Source organism: Gorilla gorilla, chromosome 1 (genome assembly GCF_029281585.2).
Source record: "Gorilla gorilla gorilla isolate KB3781 chromosome 1, NHGRI_mGorGor1-v2.1_pri, whole genome shotgun sequence".
In the NCBI taxonomy this organism is placed as follows: Eukaryota; Metazoa; Chordata; class Mammalia; order Primates; family Hominidae; genus Gorilla; species Gorilla gorilla.
The window spans coordinates 166,600,669-166,620,249 of record NC_073224.2 but is presented as its reverse complement, the minus strand read 5'-3'; the positions used below and the strand labels follow the sequence as shown (position 1 = coordinate 166,620,249).

The 19,581-nt window shown below is 33.5% G+C and overlaps 1 long non-coding RNA gene across 1 annotated transcript in view; it reads left to right on the top strand.

Moving 5' to 3' along the window:
- The window catches only part of LOC129527638 (uncharacterized), a 49,437-nt gene extending 30,546 nt beyond the window's left edge, over positions 1 to 18,891 (top strand). Inside the window, exon 2 of the long non-coding RNA XR_010133704.1 lies at positions 18,711 to 18,891. This is a non-coding gene — a long non-coding RNA (uncharacterized lncRNA). The remainder of the gene's footprint in view (positions 1 to 18,710) is intronic.
- Positions 18,892 to 19,581: the final 690 nt, after the last annotated feature.

The window sequence follows — 19,581 nt, the reverse complement described above, 5'->3', positions numbered from 1 at the left end:
TAATGTGTTGACTGAAAAGCAAAGTGTTTTACAACCTTTGGGAAAATTCATTTTTTTTTTATTTTAAAGCCAAACATAACTCTTAGGCATATATCCATTAGAAATGCATACATATGTTTGGCTGGGCGTGGTGGCTCACGCTTGTAATACCAGCACTTTGGGAGGCTGAGGTGGGCGGATCACGAGGTCAGGAGTTCGAGACCATCCTGGCTAACACGGTTCCTGGCTAACACGGTGAAACCCCGTCTCTAGTAAAAATACAAAAAAATTAGCCAGCCTTGGTGGTGTGCGCCTGTACTTCCAGCTACTCAGGAGGCTGAGGCCCGAGAATGGTGTGAACACGGGAGGCGAAGCTTGCAGTGAACCAAATTCATCAAAAAGGAGATCATACTGGGTAACCTTAATCAGATGAGCTCTTTAAAAGAGAATCCAGACATTCCCTGTAGAGAAAGATTTGAAAGTAGAGTTTCTCCCACTGCCCTAGAAGAAACCAGTAACAATATTGTGAACTCCCTATGAAGGGGGCCATGGTACAAGCAACTGAAGGAAGCCTCTAGAAAGTAAGAGTGATCTCCAGTGGACAGCCAATCAATAAACAATAACTTTAGTCCTACAACCACGTGAAAGAGGACTCTGAGCTGCAGATGGAATGCAGCCATGACTAAAGCATTGCTTTTAACCTGGTGAGATTCTGAGTAGTGGATCAAACTAACTATACCCAAACTCCCAACACATAGTGATTATGAGATAATGAATTTGTCTTATTTAACATCAATTAGTTTATTGTAATTTGTTACACAGAAATAAAAAATGAATACAGAAAGTTAGGATAATGCTTCCATTTGGTGAGTGGGAGGGGATTACTGGGAAAGAAATCTAGTGGAGCTTCTGAAATGCTAGTAATGTTCTATTTCTTGAGTTTGGTATTATATAAATAAATATTGACTTTGTAGAAATCCATCAACTAGATACTTTTAATATATACAGTCTTAGGTATGCTCTATATTAATCTCTAAAAAAGAGATATATAGAGAAAAAATGAAAACAGAATGAACCATCAATATATATTGCATTGTTTTATGTGCAGAATAATTTTAATACATATATGAATAAAACTACACATTCAATAATTTCATAAATTTAGTTTTAATAGTTCTTAAAATGGCTATATTTCTCAATTAACCTTTTCCTAAAGGTTTTCAGTCCTGCTATAATTTTTCTCTTTTTTCAGTCCTGTTTCAATTTGTATTCTATTTTTTCTTCCAAATATGGCAAAAAATAAGACAAATAAGTAATAAAACTACAGCTAATTTTTTAATAAAATATCACCTCTCCTGTGATTAAAATACACTGTATATTTATATATTTTAAGTACCAATTAACACTATTGCCTTTCCATTTCAACTTTGCCAACAATATTGATGATTTTAGAAATGGCTCAAGGAAACTTTATGTGAAAAAGAGTTGCTCTATGTGGTTGACTCTGAATAAATTTTTCCCACTCCCTTTTGAAAGCTTCACTAACAAGATATAAATTCTCCATTTTCGATATCTTACTGGCTAGTCTTGTATTTTTGTTACTGAATGTACTATATTTTTATACATGATATAACACATTCAGTACTAGTGTTTAATTTTCTAATATTGAGTGTTTTTCCCTTCTGCTTTCATGTGTTTTAAATAAATGTGATGTATTCTGGGAATCAATATTTTTATACTATCTTACAATCTATGATGATCACAAATCTGAAATTTGAATAGACACTTTTAGCTCTTGGCCATTTTAAGACATTAAAGCTCATTAGCAATCATTTGTCTACATGAACTACTTTGTCTATAGCAAAACTGAGATCAAATAAATGGTAGGAAACCTGCCTAAAAATTTCCTGCTCTTCACACTAATTTGAATATATCATCAATTTTTACTAACAGATTTGATATGATGGTAAAGAAAGATATTAAAAGAAAGGCTAAGTTGAAATATGTACATTAGCAGATGTTTGTTTATTCAGTTGCCAGTAATTTCTAAAATTAAATAACTTTATTTTTAAATAATTCCAAGTGATGCATATTATTTCTTCTAAATAATTAGAAATAATTGTTTTTGATTGACAAATTATGATTATATACATCTATAGGATACAATGTGATGTTTTGCTATATGTATACAATGTGGAATGAATAAATCAAGCTAACTAACACATATATCACCTCGCTTACCTTTGATTTTTTTATGATGAGACATTTGAAATTTACTCTCAGTTATTTTGAAATATATAGTACACTATTATTGACTACAGTACTGTGCTGTGAAATGTATCTCAAAATCTGTTTCACCTGTCTGAAATATTATACCTTTTTATCAACAACTCTCCTTTTCCTCTCTCTCTAGGCCCCCAGCCTCTGGTAAACATCATTCTACTTTTTACTTCTATGAGTTTAACTTTATTAGATTCCACAAATAAGTGAGATTCTGCAATATTTCTTTCTGTTCTTATATCTCTTAGCATAATGTCCTCTAGATTCTTTCATTTCATCACAAATGATAGAATTTTTCTATTTCTTAAGGCTGAAGAGTATCTCATGTATAATGTATCACATTTTTAATCCATTTATTCATTGATGGACATATAGGTTGATTCTATATTTTGAGTCATGTGAATAGTGCTGTAATGGACATAGGAGTGCAGATATACCTTCAACGTAATATTTCAGTTCCTTTGAATGTGTGTCCAAAAGTGAGATAACTGGATTATAGGGTACTTCAGTTTTCACTTTTTTGAGGAGTCTTCATACCATTTTCCATAATGACTGTATCCATGTATATTCTGACCAACAATATATAAGAGTTTTCCTCATATCCTCTCCAATATGTGTTATCTTTCATCTTTTTGATGACAGCCATTCTAACAGGTATAAAGTTATATCTTGTGGTTTTAATTTTCATTTCCCTAATGATTATTGATGCAGAGTACTTTTTTATGTAACTATTTGCCAATTTTATGTCTTCTTTTGAGAAATGTCTGTTCAGTTTTTTTGCCCACTTTTCAATTATTTTTTTTTCTTGCTATTGAAGTGTTTGAGTTCCTGTGATAGGCTGTCCTTGTGTTGCTATAAAGAAATAACTGAATCTGGGTAATTTATAAAGAAAAGAGGTTTAATTGCTCATGGTTCTGCAGGCTGTACAGGAAATATAGTAGTATAAATTTAATGTAACATAAATATATATTTATATGATTTAATATATATAATATCTAGTTTCAGCATATACGTCTTTAGGAACAGAGATGTTCCCATTCTTAGTAATTCCATGGAAGAAACTTGGATTGGAGGAATCTAGAAGAATTCAGGGTCTAATCAAGTTGACAGGTAGATAACAGGTGTTATAGCTTTTCTTTAGAAACTTATTTATTTTTTCTCCATAGTAGTCCTGATTTCTACCAAAGATAATCAGAGTAAGACAAATTTGTTTGTAAAATCAGTTAGGTCTCATCAATTTTTTTCTTATTATTTACATACGTGCATCCAGAATACCAATTTGCCATATCGTAATTTCAGTTTTAAAAATCTCCTTGAGGCTAGGCAGCAAAACCAAGGCAGAATTCAGATTTTACCTACAGTCTTGAGGATTCTGTACCTGTTAGGAAGTGATAATTACCTACTATAAGGCTGTGAAATATGAAAGCCAGTGTTTCTATGCACATTCTCAAATATGATATTCATGTTGAAGCTTTGGTAATATAACCAATGTTTTAAATTGTATCCCATTATGAAGAAAAGGCAAATTTTTATTGAACTTACACAAATAACCATATTGCCATTAAAATAAAGTATACTCATGAATAGCTTTCAGACTGGGGAGAAATAAAGTAAAATATACATGTTTTCACATTTGCTCATAAAAGTTTACTTTACCAAATTGCTGTTAAACTGTGGAAAGCTTAAGAGAAAAAGTCTTTTTCTTCCTAAATGTGGAAAACAAAGCATTGAAGTGAACAACCAAAAATGTTTCTAAAAAAAGTCATGAAACATTGTTTTCATCAGATACTTAATCTCTTGTAATTAATTTTTGCCCTGTTTTATCTTGATTAGTAGTTTAATGAATTCATCGGTTTCTTCATTAGAGTTTTGAAGCATCTTTATTTAGTTCATTAATATTAAAGTTATTAGAAACTTGTATTTAAGAGCACTTGTTAGAGTCTTTTTCTATGAATCTGGTTGCAAGTGCTTTTAAAGAACTATCAAAATAGTAGGTGGCAGAGACAGAATAGCCATGGTTAAGAATGTGTTGAAAGCTTATTATAACCAAAAACTGACAAGGAAATTTGGCTATTTTTGTGACATAAAAAATAATAGACAAAATCAAGACTGGTAACTACAAGGTTTTTAGAAATTTTATGCAATTTTTGAACATTCATTTTTTAACTTACCCATAAACGTAAGTGAAAGACCTAACATCATCTATTATTTGACAATGATTTACATTTTACTCAGCATCTAAAATAACCCCCCCTTTTTTTTTCTTTGAGACAGAGTCTTGCTCTGTCACCAAGGCTGGAGTGCAGTGGCAGCATCTCAGCTCACTGCAAACTCCACCTTCCGGGTTCAAGCAATTCTCCTGCCTCAGCCTCCCAAGTAGCTGGGATTACAGGTGACCACCACTACAGCTGGCTAATTTTTGTATTTTTAGTACAAAAATGCCTGTTGGCCAGGCTGGTCTTGAACTCCTGACCTCATGATCCACATGCCTTGGCCTCCCAAAGTGCTGGGATTACAGGTGTGAGCCACTGCATCCAGCCTAAAATAAGGCTGTTTTAGCTGAATATCTCTATTTTAGAAACCTCTGAGAAGCTCTAGGGCTTCCTGGATTTTCCTTTTGGGAAAAAATCCCAAAGTTATTTGAGGTCAAGAATACTTAATTGAGACTTTGATTCTGGGGAATTTCACTAAATATGTCAAAGGATTCAAAACACTTGATCAAACTAGGATCACAGGTCACTATGACATAATAGTAATGCTGTTAAGCAGAGCAATAATCAAAGACTTCAAAAGCAATCAAAATGCTACACAGGTGTAACAAACAAACACACACAAAACCTTAACCCTTTCAAAGCTTATTTTTTCTAAGTAATCAAAAACTCTAATAAAGAAAAGAAGAAATTACCTGTTTAAAATGTAAAATATCTGTTTCCTTGACCAGTTACAAAAAAAGTAAAGAAAAACTGCCTGAAGTGTAATTGATTCTTCTAATGAAAAGTCCATTTAGATAACCTGGAAGTCAAACTTGATTAAATGTACTTGAACTTAATCAGACACAGGAAGAGTTTGTGTCCAAAGTTATAAGTGTCCACCAAATAATAGAAGAATTTAAACACAAAAACTAGTACCTTGAGCAGGGGAATACATGGCTCTTATAAACCCCACAGGAAGATTTCTAGTTACATGGAACAACAAAAATCAAGAAAAGTAGAGTACAAAATAAAATTATACTGAAGGAAAATGTTTTTCCACTCCTTCAAGAATGAACATTTTAGTGTCAGGCCCTAACTACAGAGTTGGAACTAAAGAAAATAGTTACAAGAGCTGACAAAAACAAACAAACAAACAAACAAACACATTAAAACGTTATTACTCCAACCAAGGAAAATGTGTATACCCTTGAGGAAAGAAGGACCTGAGACAATGATGCATGACCTGCAAATTACATGATGTGAGATATGGCAAAAGTTGAACTTCTGAGATATGAAGCTGAGAAGTTTTAAGAGCAAAACCTTACCTTGATAAATAAAATCACCCTTCTAAATGAAGAAGATAACACTTGTGGTCAGGAATTGGGGAGACTAAATGGAGACTGTAAAAGAGAAGAAAAAAATGCTTTAGAAAATGGTTGAACAGTTAAAGAAAGTGATTTCAGAATTAAATCAAAACCTCTTGCAAATTTTACAAAGAGCAAATCAATAATTCAAGAAAACCTTGTTTTTCTAACATAGAGGACTAAAACTCTGGTTTTATATTAGTGTATATTTTTAATATTAGAGCTCAGTATTTTAAAATACTTATAAATGATTCCCTTCTATTTATACTCAATTTGATCAAACACAACATCTTTTTTTCATAAATTCATCCTTCAGAAATCTTTCATGACTTAGGCCATCCACAACATACTTATACCTTCTGCTTTGTCCTGTATTTCCTCTTTCTTTAAAAACCAGTCATTTTACATTTGGACAAAATTTACTTTTATTTTTCCCTTATCATTTCAAGAAAAAAGGAAAATAAATTTCACTTCTTACTTTTTGCTCTTTGCTTTTTAACTTTTGTTAACTCAAATGCATCTTCATACTTATAACTTACTTTACATCTCTCTCCCTCTTAGTTACTGATTTCTTTCTATCTTGTTTCTATTTCTTTTCTAAATTTAGTTTTTGAAATGGCTTTTAAATAATGATATGGTTTGGCACCCAAATGTCATCTCTCATGTTGTGGGAGGCACCTGGTAGGGGGTAATTGAATCATGGGGGCAGGCCTTTCCCATGCTATTCTTGTGATAGTGAATAACTCTCATGAGATATGATGGTTATGAAAAGGGGAGTTTGCCTGCACAAGTGCTCCTTTCTTTGCCTGCCACCATCCATGTAAGATTTGACTTGCTCCTCCTTGCCTTCCACCACGATTGTGAGACTTACCCACCCACATGAAACTGTAAGTCTGATTAAACCTCTTCCTTTTATAAATTGCCCAGTCTCAGGTATGTCTTTATCAGCAGTATGAAAATGGACTAATACAGTACATTGGTACCAGTACAGTGAGGTGCTGCTGAAAAGATACTCGACTATGTGGAGGCAACTTTGGAACTGGGTAACAGGAAGAGGTTGGAACAGTTTGGAGGGCTCAGAAGAAGACAGGAAAATGTGGGAAACTTTGGAACTTCCTAGAGACTTGTTGAATGGCTTTGACCAAAAGCCTGATAGCAATATGGACAATAAGGTTCAGACTGAGGTGGTCTCAGATGGACACGAAGAACTTGTTGGGAACTGGAGCAAACTGGAGCAAAGGTGACCCTTGTTATGTTTTAGCAAAGAGACTGGAGGCATTTTGCTCTTGCCCTAGAGATTTTTGGAACTTTGAACTTGAGAGATATGATTTAGATTATCTGGCAGAAGAAATTTTTAAGCAGCAAAGTACTCAAGAGGTGACTTGGGTGCTGTTAAAGGAGTTCAGATTTAAAGGGAAGCTGAGCATAAAAGTTTGGAAAATTTGCAGCCTGATAATGCAATTGAAAAGAAAAGCCCATTTTCTGAGGAGAAATTTAAACCAGTGGCAGAAATTTGCATAAGTAATGAGGAGCTGAATGTTAATCCCAAAGACAATGGGGAACATGTCTCCAGGACATGTCAAAGGTCTTCACAGCAGTCCCTCCCATCACAGGCCCAGGGGCCTAGGAGGAAAAAGTGTTTTTATGGGCCAGGCCCAGGGCCCCCCTGCTGTGTGCAGCCTAGGGACTTGGTGCTCTACCTCCCAGCCACTTCACCCGTGGCTGAAAGGGGCCAACTTAGAGCTTGGGCCATGGCTTCAGAGGGTGCAAGCCTCAAGCCTTGGCGGCTTCCAAATGGTGTTGAGTCTGCCGGTACATAGAAGTCAACAATTGAGGTTTAGGAACCTCTGCCAAGATTTCAGAGGATGTATGGAAACGCCTGGATGTCCAGGCAAAAGTTTGCTGCAGGGGTGGGCTCTCAACGGAGAACTTCTGCTAGGGCAGTGCAGAAGGAAAATGTAGGGTCAGAGCCCCCACACAGAGTTCCTACTGGGGCATGACCTAGTGGAGCTTTGAGAAGAAGGCCACCATCCTCCAGGCCTCAGAATGGTAGATTGACCCATGCGCCTGGAATAGCAGCAGACACTCAAAGCCTGTGAAAGCAGCCAGGAGGGAGGCTCTACTCTGCAATCCCATGGGGGCAGAGCTGCCCAAGACCATGGGAACCCACCTCTTGCATCAGCATGACCTGGATTTGAGACATGTAATCAAAGGAGATCATTTTGGAACTTTAAGGTTTGCCTCACCTGCTAGATTTCAAACTTGCACGGGGCCTGTAGCCCCTCTGTTTTGGCCAAATTCTCCCATTTGGAATGGCTGTATTTACCAAATGCCTGTACCAGCATTGTATTTAGGAAGTAACTAACTTGCTTTTGATTTTACAGGCTCATAGGCAGAAGGGACTTGCCTTGTCTCAAATGAGACTTTGGACTGTCAAATTTGAGTTAATGCTGAAAGAGTTAAGACACTGGGGGACTATTGGGAAGGCATAACTGGTTATGAAATGTGAGGACATGAGATTTGGGAGGGGCCAGGGGAAGAATGACATGGTTTGGCTCTGTGTTCCCACCCAAATCTCATCTTGAATTCCCATGTGTTGTGAGAGGGACCTGGTAGGAGGTAACTGGGAGCAGGTATTGCCCATGTTGTTCTTGTGATAGTGAATAAGTCTCATGAGATATGATGGTTATAAAAAGTGGAGTTTGCCTGTACAAGTGGTCCTCTCTTTTCCTGCCACCATCCACGAAAATGTGACTTGCTCCTCATTGACTTCCACAATGATCGTGAGGCTTCCTCAGCCATGTGGAACTGTTAAGTCCATTTAAACCTCTTTCTTTTGTAAATTGCCCAGTCTCAGGTATGTCCTTATCAGCAGTGTGAAAACAGACTAATACAAATAACCTCAAATTTAGAAAAAAAATTTTGTATTTTTTAATAGAGAACACATTTTTATGCTTTTCATCTTAATTTTTTGATATTCTTTCAATACAGAATTATATACTAATTATAATTTTAACTCTTAGTAACCTTACTTTCTAGTGGCAACCTAGAAAATAAGGAATTTTAAACTGATTTGCCACATACCAGTATTTTCTACATGGTAATCTTCTAGGTGTTTCTAATTTTTAGAACCATCTTTTGCCCTAACACGATTTTATGTATGTTAATAGACCCAAATATTTTTACTCTTCCTGTAAAATTTAAGAAGCTGAAAACAAACTTATGTTTATATTCAATAATTTGCATTTCAATGTTTTTTTCTTATTTGAAAATAACCTAGCCATTTGAGTATTTATCACTTATATAACTTTAAAATTTCAAATTACATGCAAAGCTTATTTATAAAATTGATCCCATTTATATTAACTTTATTTACTTTTATCAATTATATCAAGATTACTTGTAAAAACTGATAGAAAAAGCTAGTCATCATTTCAAGTTATTTTCTTGTTACCCTGTTTTATAGCCTATAAATATCAGATGTTCACTGAAATAAGAATCTTAAGCTAAATATATGAGTATTTCACCAATAACTGAGAAGATATATCTGTTTTCAGCAAACCAACAATTTTAGTCTTAGTATTCAAATAGTTACACAAACAAAGATCACTCTGTTTTAAGTACTAATTCATATTTGTATACCTGACATTTCACTTCAAAAGGAAGAGGAATTTAACGACAAACTTCTCAGCATTTACAGAACTATATCCTAAGTGTGAATTTTTAAATAAATTAAAACTGATATAAAAAACCGTATACTTTCTTTATAAGTGTATATTAAACATAACATAGGAAACCATTTTGGTTTCACAATGGAATTTGCTTTCTTTAAAAATATATGAAGAAAAAATCAAAACAAAAATATAATTATGTATTCAATTAATATTTATTAAGCTCCTGCCTAGAGACAGGCACAACTAGACACTGACGAAAAAGTATGAGGAAAGCATATGCAAAGTACCTGCTTCATGCTTACATACTATAAAAGGAAAATGAAAAGTTCAATTGAGTTACTACAGCACATATATCTCAATATCTATATCTGGACAGATAGTTATAAGTTACACTGTCATATTACATTTAAAAAATAAAGAAAGAAAAGAACAAATGTTCAAATATCAATGTTGGGAGTAAATGGATAGTAGCAAAGGCTGACTGTGATCTCTGGTCGGGGATCATAGAGAAAGTTAGACTTTAGGAGAATTTAAGGCAACTACCAACTAAATTAAAGCTTCTAAAGCTATAATTTTTGGTAATCATATAGAAAATGGATGGATTTTAGTGAGTATCAAGAATCCAAATAAAGAAAAAATTGATTTTTGCATACAAGCAAAAGTAATTTATAAGCCTTGAAGAAAAATTACCCCAAATCATCTTTGTATTATGCTTAAACATATATGGCAAACCCACAACTTGCTTATTTCATTGATTTTTTTCCCAGCAAATTGTTGTGAATTGCCTAGGCTTTGTAATTGAAATATAGTTGAAGACTACTCCTGATAGGACTGCTGTTTTCTTCCTTCCTGCCTTAAATAGTTCCAATATTGCAAGCTTCATGCCATGGAGCGATGACGCAAAACACACCTAAATACATAGAACACAGGCAGAGGTCTTGGTTTTTGGTAATACACTTAAGTTACCACAGATCTGACCTGATCTCCTTAAAACTGCTTGCTATGTGAGAAAAAAAAAAAAAAAAAACTTGTAAAAGTTCACAGCTTTATTCATTATGACTTCTAACCAATTGCATCACTGATTGAAAGACTGTGAAAGAATAACATCATGTGTGGTTAGTGTGTTCCATTTTAGAGATATCTTTTTCACCCTTCTTACATGTGAAGTGATACAAGCTCTCTCTAATATCCCAGGGCATATTGGTATGATAATTTGCCAGTTGAGCAAATTTGCTTTAACCTTGGTTCATGAAACATATATGGAGAGATAAATGCACATTTATTTAGTTCATGAGCAGAGAATCCACTACATTGCATTATTGCAGTCATGATATAATAGCAGAATAGATGATTGAGTAAATAATATATAACTATACAATAAAAATTTCAAAATATTATATAAATATGTTATTATATGAATATTTTAGAATGACACTTGAAACATTCAGTGCATGTACCATTTAGTACCATGTACTGAAGGGTACAATGCAGGGTGTAGGTTTTGTATCCTGGCTGGCCTTTTTGCACCCTGGCTGGCCATGTACTAAATAGTACATGCACTGAGTGAGACAATGCAGTATGTCAGTTTTGTATCCTGGCTGGCCTTTTTGTATTCTGGCTGGCCATGTACTAAATAGTACATGCACTGAATGGGACAATGCAGTGTGTAGGTTTTGTATCCTGGCTGACCTTTTTGCATCCTGGCTGGCCATGTACTAAACAGTACATGCACTGAATGGGACAATGCAGTATGTAGGTTTTGTATCCTGGCTGGCCTGGTTTGCAATCTTTGATCAATTGTGTACTTCAACACTTTTATCTATCTCACTTTCTCATTTGTAAAATGAGGGTAAGTAAGTCCTGTTTCAGAAGAGGTACATGGAAAACATATGTAACAGAAAAGTACTGTCATTTTTACTTAGCACCTAGTAAATGTTTGTACTGGATTTTTCCCTTCATAAAAAATTAATTCTCACAAAATAAAATTATAATTAATAACTATTATGAAGATTCATTGAATAATATTTCATCTGTTTTATATTTTAGTAGATCAATAAACCAAATTCCCTGTCACCTCAGACTCTGCACCTGTTAAAGCCCTGTAAAGAGCCGACATGTAAGGACTTATACTGACTGGATACAGTGAATATGGAGCAAATCAAATGTATTTAAATAGTAAATTATCATATTGTTATAAATAAAAATTTACATTGCATTTCCTTTTAGAACGTTACTTGGATATATATTTTTCAACATTTACAAATGCTGATGCTTCATGTACTTAAAAACGGAATAATTTTTTATTTGAATTTCAAACTCTTGAGTTTGAGTGTGAAGACTTTAATATTAATTAGTCAGAGATTAAGCTGAATATGTCTTAAGTCTCAATGTTCTATCTTTCTAACCATGTCAGGCATGGTCTTGTGATCATTACACAGAAAATCTCTTTAGGCAGAAAAGCCAAGTGGAATTCAATAAGAGAAACTATGGCAACAAACACAATAAAAATTTTTATTCTCTTTGCTTAGGATGTTCAGTGAAGGCTCAGATCAATGAATGTAAGTAATATTGGGTTTGAAGTACTTGGTTCACAAAGATCTACAAAAAATTGACTTATTTGAAGTTAAACGAGATAGGATAGATGCAAGAAGACAAGTGAAAAGAGATATTTTAATTTCATTCACTGTCACTTAAAAGTAGAACGATTTGCATGTGTTCTTGTGGTTGATATATATAAAAAAATAATTATACATCATATGGAACCAGGTAAAAATTAAATACGGATACAGGTTAGATTCTCAACATTTATTTAGTGACATAGCTACAGAGGGTGAAATGTGGGGTAAAACAAAATACAGCTTGCTATCAGGTTCCAAAGGAAATGAATACTTACTCATATCCAGAGTGATTATGGAAGACTTTGCAGAGGACATTGAATTTGTTTGATAGCGAAGAATAGCTACTCTTTTAAGAAATAGTTGGAGGGGGAAAAAGAAGGCTCTTCCTGATTATATTTTCAAAGAAAGGTCCATTTACCTGTTAGTCTTTTCTAGAACTTATTTTACAACGTAGTTTGAAAAGCATAAACACAGGCGCGTGCACACACATACACACACACACACACACACACACACACACACACTTATGGCACCAGAGTATATTCTGCAAAACCAAAGTGCTGTATTTTTTTCAGGAGTTAAAAACAAAGCATATTCAACTGATGATTTTTTTAAAGAGACTATTCGTCTCATTGTTTAAGATGCAGATTCTGTGACCTGATAGAACTCATTTGAATACAGGCTTCAGGCTTTGTCACGTAACAAGTATGAGACATTGTTAGGTAGTTCTGTAATTGTTATGTAAAACAGTTTCCTCATCTGTAATATGGGATTGTTTTAAGAGTTAAATGAGAAAAGAATATAAAACTTTTAGTGCTGCATTTTGGCACATGGGTAGCAATATATAAATCTGAGTTCATGCTATTATTTTTTGTTATTATATCAGAAGAAAACATCTTTCTGTGTTTTCCAATCAATATTTGGAATGTTTCCTTAATGTTCAGAAGTTTATTTGGTTAGTAATATTCCATGCTAAAAGTATAAAGCAGGCATCGTATAATGGAAGCAGAGATCTAGAAGACAATTCCAAATCCTCTGTGAAACAGCTGATTAAAATTAGGATTGAAAGACATGAGTCTGTGTATGTGTGTGTGTGTGTGTGTGTCTGTGTCTGTGTCTGTGTGTGTGTGTATATATATAGAGAGAGAGAAGAGACATATACAATGATAACCAAATTTTAAATTATGAAAAGCTAAACATAATGATACTAGTTTCTTCATCCCTTCCTTCAAAAAAATAAATTGTAGGTCCTATTATTATGCAAATTAAGCACCTTAATCTAAAAATAAATTCTTAGTTATTTTATTAAGTTATAAGGTACAAAAATATCCAAAGAATATAATAAAATATGGGTAGTACTTTTAAAGCCTAGTTTTTTTAAAAAGTGAAATTCTTTCTATTTTAGTGGAAACATCTAGGCAACTGCACTTGATCTACTGAAATAAGTCAAAGTCTCATGATAAATGAATTATTTTTTAGACCTTAGAATGTGTTTATGACTATTTTCTTGGGACCTAAATTTTTAAGGCAAGATATATTTGTCCTCATTGTATCTAGAATTAAGCATAGAACTTAGTAGGTGTTCAATAAATGTGGGAACAAAATTAAGGTGTGAAGAAAATAATACTTCAAAACGTTAACCTTATCGATTTTCATTTCTGTAGTGTAAGTCACATTTCTAGCAACCATTTTTTATATTATGACCCTATAAAGAGACAGGAGGGCAAACAGTATCACACAAAAAAATTGAGATCATATAGGCAGTATTTTCCAGACAGTTAAAGAAAGACTTTCTGATTGAGGAAGAAGTTGTAGGAAAAAAAGCTGGTTTTAAAAGTGAAAATGATCCAACTCTCATTTGACATGCCTCTGTATGTACCCTTCAAATCCTGAAGGGTGATGGAAGAGAAAGGACAGAAGTAGAGAGTAGAACATAGTTTGTCTGGCTTTCCACTTGATAAATTTTGACAAATAATTTTTTTTAATTTAGATTTTGTGGTTTCTAAATTCAATAGAATTACTTGGACATTTGTTTTATAAAAAAGAAATTTCTAGTTTCTATTCTTACCACACTAGATCAGAAGATCTTATCTTTACTAGATCTGTAGATGATTCTGGTGCACTGTCTGTGATTGGGAACAAATGGTCAAATAAGACAGCAAATGATGTGTAAAAGGATCGCTCTCTTGGAATCTTTGCTGATCACTGTCAGTGAAATAGACTGTGAGCAAGGATATCAGAAGCCACCATACTTCTAAACATGTTTACGTTGTTTTTTCTAAAAAATAAGAGAACTTGAATATTTAAAATAATTAATGTAACAATTGACAAATGCAACTTTAGTACTTATAACTTTATATTAGAATCTACTCTAAGTGAAATATATATTTGATATCTTACAAATGTATTATACAGTGTATATATCAATCTTTAGTTTAAGCTGTGTTCTGAAAGCCATTTGTGTAAAACAGATGTATTTTTGATGAAATAACTCTATGGCCAAAGGTTTTGGGGAAATACCACAGACCCAATCCACCATCTGGATAGTCCTATTGCAAATGAACATAACACCGTCTCTGTGATTTTTGATGAAATAATTCTATGGCCAAAGATTTTGGGGAAATACCACAGACCCAATCCACCATCTGGATAGTCCTATTGCAAATGAACATAACACCGTCTCTGTGATTTCCTTCAGTTAACATAATAAACAAAAACTTTAAAAATATGTATGAATTTCTTTTTTATCTTCATGCCAATAAAATTTTATTTTAAGTAAACTCAGATTTTGCCCACAACACAATTTTAGATACATTAGCTTAGAACAATCATTTTCAAACCATGTTCGAAAGAACATTAGGACTCTATGAGACATTTCTTTGGTTTTCAGGGAAGAAAGTATGATCACTCTCTTCATGTTTAATTTATATCTGATCTGTCACCTTAGCCTATGTCTCAATACCACCACAAAAGTTGAAGTTCTGAAGCATAAAAAATTTCCCGCAGGGTTTCCAAATTCCAAGTTTAAGAAGCACTGGTGCAGATGATGAAAGCTAGAAATCCGAGTGCTAATTTCAGCTCTGCCACCGACTGTGCAATCTGCAATAACTAACTTATATTCCTTGTGATTTTGTATATTTATAAGTAAGCCAAGAAAAGGACTCTTATTCCACTATCTGCAGATAAAGCTTATTGACATGTACTGAGTAAATGATTATGTATGTTAAAGAAATGTTACATTTAAAATAAATGATTATGAAACACTTCATAAAGGAAAATCATTATAGATATACATATTAGGTCATTATATAGAAAGGGAGAAATGAACATGGAAACATTTTTGGGATAAGAGAAAACAAGTAAAAATCTGAGATGCTCATATATTTCATAGTTATAGAAAAAATATGTATGGGCAACTTTAATGCTTGCCTAAGTAAAACATTAAATGACTTTTTAAAGAGTCATTTATTTACATAGCTTTTAGATAAAGTATATTTGGCCTTCTAATGGAAAATAATAAAGCTAAAGGTAATGATATGCTACATTTACATATTTATTCTGCTGTGCTGGAAGTATTTTCACAAAACTGATATTATTCATCTTTTGATGACATTCTTGTGTGTTATACAAGTACATGTAACAGTAATAGATGTAAAATATAGACAAGGGAGCGGGGCAGATAATCAAAAGAGAAGAAAGGTATTTATCAATACAAAAAAAGGACTAACTTCCAGTTATCTTTGTTTGGAAACACAGTAAACAAAATGCACAGAAATTATTTTACAAATTTAAGATGGCAGATATTTTTATTATTTTTTCAATCACTTATTTGAACTGTGTGTTTATTTTTTGTTTATGTACCTCTTGCCCTATAATAAATATATATTTTTTCCATTAATACATTGCTTTTGTAGTCAGCATTTTATGTGTTTATAATTATGTATAGATTTCATACTACAGTCATTGATATTTGGGCTTCTCAAGTCTTTATAAGTTAATCAAATTCATTAATTCTGATCTTGATAGATATCCTAAGTTTATACTGTGAACATCTCTCTGATCTGTAAGCATACAGCAAAAATAAACAAAATAATAAGATGTTCACATTCAAAATCAGGCAAAGGTTCACATTAAAAACCAGGCAAAGGTTTTTATGGAACATTGCAGAATAGAAAAATATAATACCAGCAGGCACTGGTGCTTCAAACTTTCTAGACTCCAGATGTGTCTAGTATACAGTCACATATCCTTTGAGAAGCAAAGTACCTGAGCCGGATTCACTGACTGACATCAGAAAATTTTATGCGGTTCTAATGCCATAAAAAATAATTTGATAAAAACTGGTGAAACACTCAGGAGATAAGTTTTAATAAAGCTTCATACTCAGAGAATGTGGATCAGTGTTTTTCAAACTACATGTTGCAACCTTTATTGGATTTGAAATCAATCTAGACTGGCATAACAAGTATTTTTTATAAAAAAATTAAAATAAAGAATATTACAGTGCATCACATGCAAACCTGCACGTTTTGCTTCATAAAGGTTTCTTTTCCTAATACGTACATATGCACATTAAGAAATGAAAAAAATTGATTTTTTTCTGTTGCTATACATCAAATAGTTTGAAAGGAAGTAAACAAAAGTAAGTAGAAAACATTTGTAGGAAATCCAGAAAATACAACTTCCTCTTAGTAGGGATATCTATGAGATCAACATTATCACTGTAGGATAAGAATTATAGTTGCGTCATATATCTGTTTCTGGACTGGGAGCCAGTGGAGCCTCAAGGATAGAATATTTACCATGAGAGTAGCATGGGGGAGTGTAGAGAACAAGAAACGAACAAAAATAACAAAAGCAACACAAGCTCCCACTGAACATTAAACTATAAATTAAAATTACAATTGCAAGAGAAAAGCCAAAACTAAGAAAGATAACAAGAAAAAACTGTAACTAAAATGTAAACTGATTTCGATCTAATAAAAACAGTAGAAGAAGATAAGGATGACCTTAAAATAAAGATGTTGTAGAAGAATGGTGCGCTGGGAACATGGCAACCCAAACACAGTTCCCAGTTCTAATCTGAACTCCAAGCTAACAGTCTTTATGAGCCAAGTAGCATATAGACAACAGGCATGTAAGTTCAAGAGAGGTGCTAACCTCTAATGGGTTTCCAACAGAGGAATATAAGGAAGGTTTTCTTCTCCAGTTTTTCCCCTTTAGCCTTCCTATCCTCTTATTCCCTACCTAACTCTACCACTCCCAACCCCTCCAAGGGAGACTGCAATCCAGCTTAGTGAGGTATGAGCCTGGGAGAAGATCAGAAAGTATCAAGTCCTCGAAGATGTGGTACCCAGAGATGTTTGGAGCTCTGGAATAATATGTGAATGAGCTTCACATCTTCTTAGCCTTCTAAAGTCTAAGAAAGAGCTAGAAGGATACATTGAGTCTACCCTGCTACTGAAGTTTGAAAAATACAAAACAATTTTGGAACACAGATGCTTGTTTCAAGGGCCAGGCACTATGTCCCAGTCTATGACAGCAGATATTGCTTTGTTTTTCATCATTTAATAACAAATCTTGACCCAAAAAGCAGAAAGCTCTGCAACCATAGAGGACAGCAAAGAGGAAATAGAGAGACAGAGAGAGAGAGAGAGAGAGAGAGAGATGGGAAATTGTGAAATAAAGCTGCAGAGGGATATAAATGACATTGTGAACAAACAATAATAATATGTGCATTTTCTGGTATTCAGGAGAAAAATTCACAAAAATAATTATGGAGGAATTAAAGGAAGAAAACAATTGTTATTGAGACTCAGTTTTGTAACCTATAAAATCTCTGGTGAGTGAGAATCATTTTGAAATACAGGATAACATATAAATATAAGAGAATCAAAAGGCAAAATATAATAGATTTTGAAGAGTGATCAGGAGACCCATTGTATAAACAACAGCTATTCCAGGGAGAAATGAAACAGAAGGAAAGAGGTAATATTTTAACCATAATAGAAAATATCTTCTTGACTTGGAGATAAAGTGTGCAGAGGGAAAAAATAACTAATTTATCAGCTGTTATATGAGATAAAACTAATGCCTACCCTTGTGTACTCACACATTGGTGAATTATTGAACTCTTCCGGCAAACAAAAATTCTTATATGTTTCCAGGCAGAAAGAATAAGTTATCTCTCAGATTATAATCAAATTGGTATTGGACTTTTCATCTGTGCCACTGGAAGCTAGAAGATGGTGGAATACTTTCGGCAGAACACTAAACTTAACAGCAACACAAGAACCATACTCAGTCAAGAATTAATTCCTTGCTAAGAATAAGGAAAAATATTTGGGGTTATTTAAGAGTTTAGAGAATAGATTATCAGTTATTTATCACTATGACAATCACTCGGGTGCCTACATAAAAGTCATTCACACCCCATTCTTATTTTCCTGCCTGAAACTTAGAGGCTATAAAAGCTAAGAACTCAATTCGTCAATTTATCTAGTAGGTAATGATGTCCATATTACATGGTTCTAACAAATAAGATTTAGCAGAAATATGCTGGTGCTGTTTATTAAAAGCTATTTATTCTTTCTCTTGTTCCAGGCTTAGAATATAAACTGACACCTTGAAGAAGTGATCATCTTGTAATCAACACTTTATTCTAAGGATAACAGAGATAAATGATATAAGGATCTCTGTTTCTTAATGGCATTGTCGAGCCCCAAACTTTCTACTGCTAGATATTTTATTGCATGAAATAAATAAACCTTAGTTGCTTAAAATATTTTTCAGGGATTTCTATTTTGGTAGGCAAGTATATTGTTAACTTATACAATGCACAGTTGTATAAGTTATGTGGACATGGAATTATGCACAAAACAGAATCTAAATGGTGGAACTGGAAATGCAATAGGTAGGGTATATCAGGAAATGAGAATCCTGCCACTATAGGCTAGAACGTTGATGAGTCTTGTTTTGTAGTAGTGGGGCATGTATTCCATTTGACATATGCTGTGTCTTGGGATGCAAATCACATATCTTGTGAGGTAAGTAGTGGGATGATTTCAGAATGTTGGAATGTTCTGGTTACTCAAGGGAATGATCATCTGACATAGTAGTGCCTTCAGATTGTGGAAAGCCAAGGCATAGAATAATAGAGGGCCACAAAAGTAAGTTTTTCTTAAACATTTAGTTTCCATGTAAGTGGTTGTTTCATTGGCACTTAATACATCATTAAATAACAAACAACTACAGTTAGATAACAGAAAATATTACATTATTATACCATACTCATAAGAATGGGATATTTTACCCAGTATCAAACATTACTAAAAATTTAACAATTTCATTTTTATCACCAAACACCTATAAAAAAAGCCAAATACCTTTCAACTGCTTATTGGATAAACAAACTGTTATATACCTATACAATATAATACTATTCAATAATAAAAAGGAAAAAATACAGATGCAT